The sequence below is a fragment of the Ictidomys tridecemlineatus genome, chromosome 5, assembly GCF_052094955.1.
Source record: "Ictidomys tridecemlineatus isolate mIctTri1 chromosome 5, mIctTri1.hap1, whole genome shotgun sequence".
Lineage (NCBI taxonomy): Eukaryota > Metazoa > Chordata > Mammalia > Rodentia > Sciuridae > Ictidomys > Ictidomys tridecemlineatus.
Genome location: NC_135481.1, coordinates 41083190 through 41092845, shown reverse-complemented (window position 1 = coordinate 41092845; position 9656 = coordinate 41083190). Strand labels below are relative to the sequence as shown.

The window sequence follows — 9656 nt, the reverse complement described above, 5'->3', positions numbered from 1 at the left end:
TACGACTCAGTTGTTAAGTACTCCTGGGTTCAATCCCTGGGGGGGGGGGAGAGAGAGAGAGAGAGAGAGAGAGAGAGAGAGAGAGAGAGAGAGAATATGAATTTGTCTTACTGACCAAAGTTCTTCCAGCAGTGTCCACAACCAGGATGGGATGCATATTGAGAAGATCCATAGATGTTCAGCCTATGAAGGACTGTGATGATGCATGACGTGAAGACATTTTTCACTTTTTAAGGGCAGGAAGGAGCCACTCCCTGTACCCTTACCTGCTCTGTCTACTTCATATTCTTCTCTTTCTGATGTCATTGTATGCACTGTCTTCCTCTCTTGTCTGTGGAAATGCTTCCTCCACTGGTGTCTCCTCTTCCCTATGCCATCTCTTAAGGGTCTCAGAATATTACTCATATCTGTTCTGATCCATTATGTTTGCATTTTAAAGTTTAACTCTCGGGATGGCATTACTTCCTGTGTGTTTTAGTTATGTTGGGATGAGGGAAGTGTCTCACTATGTCCATGTCCAAACAACAGTAACATTTGTGCTAGGAACGTCTGGGAGGGTCTGCTTGGTTTGCTTCTGGGCTTAGGTCATAGCAGCATAAAAGTTTCAATCTTTTCTGAGGTGCACTGGAAATAATTAACTATCTAAGTAGCAAAGTGTGCAAATGGTGACTTTTGAAAAATAGAGTCATATGGGATTACAAATTACCCCTGTTATGAATAATCCTGACTCCTTGGCACTCCATTATTTTTAGGAATAAAATAGAATGCCATGAAGTTGTATCATTTAATCAGAAGAGAAGAGAACCCACAGTTCATCACAAGATAAGGTATTTACATGTCTGATGATTTATTATTTTTCAGGGTGGGAATGGCATCATGGGGCTATTTGAAAAAAAAAAACCCTTCAGATTTTATTTAATAATGAATCAAACAACTGTGAGGTCTTACAAACCTTCTCCCTCATGAATATTGAAGTTACTTTAATTAGACTCAAAAGGAAATTTCTATCATAGTGTAGTTAAGTCCATACACATTGACCAACATGATTCATTTATAAATTTGCAAATAAACCTCCATGTGTACTTCACTATTCAGAGACCTGTCCAGACAGGTTTGCCCTGCCCATTAACAGATAGCTATGAACATTGCCCATTAACATTGCTATTCCTTCTCTCTCTGCTTCTCTTTGTTTCTCTCTTTTAACTTTCTGGCTCACTCTCCTTTCCTTTTCTCCCTTTTTTGCTCTCTCACCACACTCCATCTCTCTTCTCTCAACAGAAAGTCTGTCTTCCTATGTTGTGGCTTCTTGCCAGAAATAATGGAATCAGTGGAAATTTTTCTTGTGGTTAGAGGTGAAGCCAACAGCAAGGGCAGCTTGTTCCTCTCTGTCCTCCCCCAAGGGTGCCCTCCTCCAAAGTTCTGCACTCAGGATGGGGCTAGGGAGGACAGAAGTTGTGGTAGAAGATCTGAGAGATTCTTGTTGGTTTTGCTGCCTAATGTGTGCTCTGAAACAGCAATCAAACAGACTTTGGGGGGCAGAGGGAGGGGTGCCTGAGAGGATGGGAAGGCATCAGACAAACCCAGTTCTTCCTCAGAGAGCTACTGAGCACCACAGAAAGATCCCCAAACTCCATGAAGTTCCCCGCAAACACAGGGGCCCAGTGGAATAAATACCTCCACACCTTGTGGGCCAATCTGGCCCTGTTAAAACTGTGCCCTTGTGGGTTTGGGTTAGTTCATTAGAGAATTTTCAGGACTCTTGAAATGCTTGTGGGTAACTTGGAATTTCCTTAGAGACCTGGCTGCTGAGATCACTGACCAACTTCAAGGATCCATGCCTTCCGTGAAGGACAAAGACATTTGTGTAAAAATGGGTCATGGGAAACCTTTGGAAATTCTTAAGCCATAAATTCCCTATGGGGTACAAATATACCAGCTGTAAAATTTCTAGGGTACATCAGAGAAAGCTTAAATCTCAAACAAGCCAGGAGTACATATGCCTATGTATCACTTGTCTCTGATTCACTCAGAAAACCAGCCTTTTAATATTTATTGGTATGGGCCCACATGACTTCTGAAATACATTACCCATTTCTTAGTTCTCTTTGAGATTGAAAGGCAAAGATGGGATGTGATTTCCTAAGGTCTCATGATATAAAACAATGGTTGAAAAGTTGATCTTCTGAATAGAAACTTAATTGAACTTTCCCAGCAGATGTGAGGCTTAAATTCCATCATGGGAAATCTCAGATATGAGTACCTGTGCTCCTCTTTTGGGTTGGATCAGAAAGATCTTCTTTTTGTTACAGTTTGAACACACACTTTCATCCTTAATTTTCAGTAAGATCAGCACGTTCCTTGTTCATAGATCACACCATCCTTTGATTTTTGTTTCACTTAACAAACGTTTGAGAATGAGACTTATCTTTTATTAAATAATGAGGAAATGTGTGAGAAAAATAATCTCCCCCCTGCCGCTTGTCTCAAATATCAAATCACCATAAAGTAGGACAGGGAGTCCTTTTGATGCCATACCTGTGGGCAGAGACTCTGGGACTTAAACAACATTGCTAATCCTGTCCATCTCTCCTCCTAGCTATTACAACTGCTTTTATATACTTTTTAAAACTCAAAAAGAAAAAAAACTACTACATAATGAGAATATATATATTTAAGTATAAAAATCCACACACACAAAAATAAACACTAAAATTAAATAGTAGTTGAATCAGAAGTTATTGCCTAATGGCTTATTATCTCCATTTTAAAAAAATTCTTTTCTAACGCCAAGTAGCACTCAAAGGATACATTTTTGAATTTGGAATATTGTATGATGGTTCAGCCTTGGAAACCAAATTGCCTGGGTTTGGATTCTTTTCCATGACTTTGTTAAATGTGTGACCTTGGAAAATGTTCCTAAGTCTGGAATCTGCTTATGACTCCTTCTCTTTAAAATGATGATAATTTTATCATCTACCCCAGAGGATTTTGTGAGGATCAATGAAGCCATGGTTAAGGTGGATAGGGGGAAGATGACAAGAATAAACAGGGAAGTTTACTCTCTTCAGATTCTGCCAGTGAATTGTCTGCATCAGGCATCTGCTGGTGACTCCTGAGATCAGTATGTATGATAGTTTCAAAACAGGTGTTGGCTGTTTTGACATAGTAAAGACACCTTGACTTGAGAAAAACTAGTGGGAGGCCTTTTACCAACCAGGTAATCAGCAGGGTTCTTGTCTCTCCATTCAACTATTCCTTGGGATATTTTTCTTTCATGGTGTTTACTCCTAATGGACAGAAGTTATTATGAGTTAGAGGGAAGCCATGACATAAATTAGCTGCTATATAGTTTTCACAGAGTTTATAAATGTTATTTTTTTGCCTTGAGAGGATCTTCTGGGAATGGATCCTGCATTGTCAAGGATGGTCCCATTACTGAGTTCTCCATGCTATACTTGATGTGGGTAATTCTTTGGAATCTTTTTCTAATGAAGACAGTAATGATGTGAACTTGAGGCATGGTGGGAAAAAGTCCTGGACTGCAATTAAGAGGCCTGGGCTCCTGTTCTGGATACTTGCATGCAGTCACTTAATTTTGCTAAGTCTGGATTCTCACATATGTCAAATGCAGAGTGAGATTAGATGTCTGCTTACATGCTTGCAGCTATAATAGTTTACCACCAATGTCTACGCTGCTCTTCTGTTCATTAATTACCTGTTGATTTCTTCCATAAAACTTACTAGGTTTTCTTTTCTTTTTAGTATCTTTTGTGTTATTTAGGAAAATATTAATTACACACAGAAATAAAAGATCACCTATATTCATGTATCTACCATCCAGATTTAAGGATATTATTATTTTACTTTATTTGATCCACATCATTTCTTTAAAAAGAAATAAAACATTATAGATAAAAATAAGTCTCACTTCAAGCCTCCCCACAATAACTACTATTTAAAATTTAGCATTTATTCTTTTTGTATGTGGATTTTTATACTTAAATATAGATATATTCTCATTATGTAGTAGTTTTTTCTTTTTCGAGTTTTAAAAAGTATATAAATAGAATACTGGGAATTTCCTCATTATCCAACTTTAAAATTCCCAGATTCATTCACATTACTACCTATATGGAATTATTCATGAATTCACTTTAATAGTGGCTTAGTATTCCATTGTATGAATATATCATGGCTTATCTATTCCTATTAGTGGTATTGAGATAATTTTCAACATCTTGCTATTATAAATACCATCACAATGACCAACTGTGTGGAACTCTGCTTATGCACATGTGTGAGAATGACTGAGTAGTTACCTGGAAGCAACATGACTTGGTGGCAGGGTATGTGTGGTTCAACTTTCCAGATAATATGAAACTGCTCTTCAAACTATGTGTAGATATTTAAACTCTCACTAGCACTATATGACATCTTGTTTTCCCACATCCTTGCCAGAATGTGTGTTGTAAGACTTTAAAATTTTTTTTTCCAATCTGATGGGTTTAAAATAATATTTTCTTGGTATTTTCTTATATTTGTTGTCTATTTATGTTTCTTCTTTTTAGTTTTCCTGTTCATATTCTTTGCCCATTTTAAAATAATATTTTCTGAATTTTAATATTCTTTTTTTTTTTACCAGTTATTCATGGCAGAAGATGCGTTCTAATTAGGTATATATATGATTCTTTTAGTTGTGTGTTTTGACAAATAAGAAATAGGGCAATTTGGTTCTTAAATTTGTGACTTAGAATAATAAATGGAGAACCAGAATGAGACTGCTGCTGTGAATTTCCTTACCACATGGAGGACATGTGTTGGGGATGATGTAACTGTGGAAGAATCTAAGTCATGGGCCACAGAGCTCTGTTATACTCTGAAGGTCTGGTTATATCTCTGGAGAGAAGATGAAGGTGACTCTTATGTGGAGATGTTAGCTTGGTTAGCTGACCTTATTGAACCCACCCAGGTTTTCAGGTCTAGAGTTATTTTGGAGAAAAAATTCCAGGGAGTGTTAGAATTTTTATAATATATCTGGAGTGTTAGAGTGAAGAGATCGAACATCTTTAGCAACAGCATGTGGAAAAGAAAGTATCTTGATTACAACTGAACGTAGGGCAAACTGTGTTTTTTTTTTAATATCCTTAATCTTCTTGGTTAAAAAAAAAGACAACAACTTGGACTGGGGCTAATGGTGCAGAAAAGTAGACTTCTGCACTGGAAATTCATAAACATCATGAAGGGCCAATTAAATTCAGTATGATGTGGAACCACAGTGGAAGATGTAGAAGAGGGAGAAGTTTATTACAAAACAATCTCACCCTAATCCAGTACTTTGGAATCAGCTCCATGGACTCTATTTCAAGGACTTTACGGTGAAGTGCACTGAAGATACAAAAAGAGAGATCAATAGATTCTCAGAAGTAGAATTCTCCAAGGGACTGAGCTTACTTTCTCAGAGTAGACACCTGTGATTATTATGTTAATAATCACTGTTAATCACTGTTAATAATCAATGTTAATAACCACTTCTACTGGAGAGTCACTTATTAAAAAAAAATAAAAACAGAGATGAATATCAGGGTTTATTGAAAAAAATCACCAATCATTTGAAAAAAGAATGCAAACTGCTGCTGACTTGTGTCAGGTATCACCTAATTCTTTGGGCCTGAATAATATGTGGCCCAATCTCGATGGTGATATAAAGGGACTTATTAACCAGACTATCTCTTTATCTAGGACGGCTTTAGATGCTAGTTTGCATGAAGTGGACTTGGTTTATGAATTTTGACAGGCATATTAATGAATGTTGTACCTCTTTAATAAAAAAGTCCGGTTTTGTAGCAATAAATTATGTGGCATCCCATCTTGAACTCTCAGGAACAACACTTTTAATTATGTTAATGGTTGTCTGTTCAATTATTTGACTCTTCTGTTAAGTCATAAACTCCTTGAGGCTAGGTACTCGACTTTGAATACGTGAAGTAGATAACTGTGCACTTGGTTGTGCTCAATAATTCAAGAATAAGGGAATAAAATTCTATCCTAAAGAAGTCCTTCTTTCTCTTTGAATTAATGAAGGTTCTTTGAGAGGTGACATTTTGTGTCACTTATGAGCACCTGAATGAAGTGCTTAGAATTGAGCCATGGAATAGACCCCAAAGAAATGTGTTGGAGCTTCATGAGCAAGTCTTTTAAAAAGCTGATGTGTAAAACTCAAAGACAAACTGTATGTTTGGGTTGGGGCTGACTTTGAATCCATCTTTATGCTGCTATGAAAATAAAATTTTAAAAAAGCCAGAGGGAAACCAAATTGAACAGACCTTTAAGATCTTAAAGGGGAGCTCCACAATTCTTAAGGACTGTAGCTCTGCTTCATTCCTCTGCAGTGAGCACATGTTGGGTAGGACACAGGCATTTCTGTTCTCTATGTAGTTCTTTAAAGTGGCCTTAGATACAGTCTAGTTCAAATCTCATGCTAAGACTGAGGCAGCTGGCTGAGGCAGGTTAAGCAATGGGCCAAGCCCACAGGACTAGTTAGTATCCGAAGCTGGTTCAGATAAAGAAGAGCTTTACGGTTCTTCATCCTCAAACATCATTTAAAACCTAATTTGCATTTCTTGAGTGCCCTGATTTCAACCCCTTCCCTGCTTTCCAAGACCTGCATGGAATTAGGCTTTGCCAGTTGGCAAAGCTATACCTTGATCAGCAGAAACCAATCTGCACCAAATGAGAGTTTAGGGGCTCGGTGACAGGGTATAACATTGCAAACCAATTTCCAGGCAATTTTGGAAGGACCGAATGGCTTCGAATCCCTGACGACTGTTTTGAAGGGAAGATTGATTGTCCTGTATCACAATGAACAGAAGGGAAAAGGGAACCCTTTCACTAATTTGGGGGTGTGGAATGGAAAGTAATAGCCCAAAGGGTAGGGAGAGGGAGGATCGTGTATCCACATTGTACATACTAAATTGAAGACGTGTCCTATGTGGCTCTTGAGGCAAAGGCAGATCCCTTTCTTTTGTCTGTCACCTTGCATAAAAACTGACAGGAACAGATACTCCATACACGAATTTTGAAATTTGGCCTATAATAAAGGGTCCTGAGATGTGGCATAAATGAAGGCAGATCATCTTGGCGGCTCATTCTGTCATGTGAATGGAAAAATATTCTGGGTGGAAGTAAACAGCCTTCAGGACACTGGGCTGGCTCTGGAGGTGGTCTCCTGGGTGTGCTGGGAAGCTGGCCTTTCCTCCCCTCTCACTCAGACTTGTCTTTATTAATGGCCTCAGGGAGCAAGAAAGGGCTTGAAAATGAAATTCACAGATGATTCTGAATGGAGAAATGTGACAAACACCAGCAAAAGCAAAGAAACAACCTAAAGGAATTAGGAAAATGGGAAAGGCAGGGACAAAATTCGAATCATCATGGAAAAATGCAAATGGATATGTCTGGGGCACAATGATCCACAAACCAGATATTTGTTGGGCAGGAAAATTTTGAAGTGCATTAAGAATAGAAAAATCTGCTGTAAAATGGCTGCATTCTGACAATTGCAAGGACCCAGGTGGATGGACAGGGAAGTAATAGGTGTAGGAGATAAGTAGTCCTTATAGGAGGCTCACTCAGGTGTGAAGTGACCTCATTACTGGTCCTGCTCCATCTTTTTGCCCATCTAAGGCTTCATGGCCCCTTCAATGCCCCTCAGGGTTGGCTGTGGTGAGGGGCTCATCTTGGTGGTACTGTGAAGGCCTATCTGGGGCAAATGGAACATTTTAACCACCGGCATCTGATTTGGAAAGTCTTCCAGGCTGCATTATTAATTATTATTATTATTATTTTAAAAATGAGTTTGATCTCTCAAAGAACAGCCAGACTCTTCTTTAGAAGGAAAAGAAAAAGAGTGTGAAAAAGTATTTCTATCCAAGAATATGTCCTGTTTAGGTTGTGTTAAATAACACATTTCGGATAATTTTGCCCTTGTTGTTTTGATTTGAGAAATTTGTTACCCAAACCGTTCCTTTTAACTTCACTTGTAAAGCTTTAACAATTACAAACTGATGATGACCAGAGATTCTCACATTTTCCAAAACAGCCCACATGTTTATAATTCTGGAAATTGCTCTGTTTTGGAAAGTCCTGCCTGAGCAGGACTGACGAGCTCTGTAAGAGGAAGGAGGCCTTCAGTTTGAGCAATTCTGAAGAAATCCAGAGCCCTCCACTCCTGTCCTATTGTTGGGGGTCAGAGGTTCCTGGCACCAGCTTAGTTTCTCTCAAAGTTCTTCTTCTTCTTCTTTTTTTTTCTGGTGCTAGAGATGAAACCCATGACCTTTGTGCATGCTGGGGCAGTGTTCTGCCACTGAACTACACCCCAACCCTCATCATCTTGTTTTGAACAGCTCTTCAGTTTGAAAAGCCAGGCAGAAATGAAGGTCTTATAAATAGCTGACAGAAGCCACTTGAGAAAGTGTGAGAATGTTGGTATGGATTCCTAGGAACTTCTTTTATTCTACAAGTGGATTATTTAGAAGAATTGCTCCATATTATGAGCTAAAATGGTATATCCAAGCCTGCATAATTGAAGAAAAGCTTCTTATTTAATAAGGAGCAACAGGAAAAAGTTTAATAAGGATCTTCTGTTTTCTCATTCCTGGATCACTTCCCATCTCCCTTTAATCACAGTAATTCCCAATAGGGTTGCAGATCAGAATCACATGAGGTGCTTCTTTGATACACAGGGCTTAGTCCCACCCAGGATGGGTTCTGGGAGATGGAGTTGGGCTTGGGTGCTCTGGAACATTGTGGTGAAGAGGCAAGAGGGAGGCAGCACTGTCATTGTAGTTTGAAACTTACCAAAGCTATCTGATCCCCCCATACTTTTTAAAGCCACAACCCACATAAGCCTGGTTCTTGGTTCAGGTGTCAAGGAAGACACCTGTAATGACATTTCTCAGCTTTCTGCTTCCCATCTCACTCCCCTGTAATATCCCTGGAAAGCCCATTTCTGGACAGTGTTAGGATTGACATCTAAGGGCAGGAGCTGTGTTGGGCTGAGTCTGGAGAAGGAAGAGGAGGAGGAGGAGGAGGAGAGTGAGTGAGGGTAAAACTCTAGGATATCAATATCTGTTGTCAATTTCAAGGGAGCAGAAACAAGATGCAAGGATAAAAGGGTCTGAATAAGGATAGATCCTGTAGTGATGTGTAGAAGTAAAGAGGAAAAGAGAATTGCACTGAATTATGAAAGAAAGCCTAATGCTCAGTTTTTTTCTTGCTAGTGCTTCTTTCTGATCCTGGGGTACTTGGATGAACTTGTTTGACTTGGCTCAAGGCAAGCCTATCTGATTGCTTCTCTTGGCTGAAAACCTTTTCTATTTCTGCAGGCCCTGCTAAGTATGGCCTGCTTGATGGGATGCTTTGGACCACCCCAGTCCACCATGGGGAAAAACGTGAGCTGTCCAGCAGGCTCAGCCCTGTGTCCATGAAGTTAGCCAGAGTCCACACACCTGGCTTGGTCCAAGCGAGCCTGAGCAGAACTGAGCTACCTGGGCTCCCAGATAGGTGACAGGATGCGTAGCATGTGAGAACAAAGCATCAGTGGCTTCACCTCAGGGACTGGCAGCCATGTGGACTGAAGTGTGACCAGGAGCAAGATGTTT

The 9656-nt window shown here is 39.3% G+C and overlaps 1 protein-coding gene across 1 annotated transcript in view; it reads left to right on the top strand.

Moving 5' to 3' along the window:
• The first annotated feature begins 695 nt into the window (after positions 1–695).
• The window catches only part of LOC144377770 (uncharacterized), a 176210-nt gene continuing 167249 nt past the window's right edge, over positions 696–9656 (top strand). Inside the window, exon 1 of the mRNA XM_078049854.1 lies at positions 696–827. The gene's annotated coding sequence lies outside the window, so the exon portion shown is untranslated. The remainder of the gene's footprint in view (positions 828–9656) is intronic.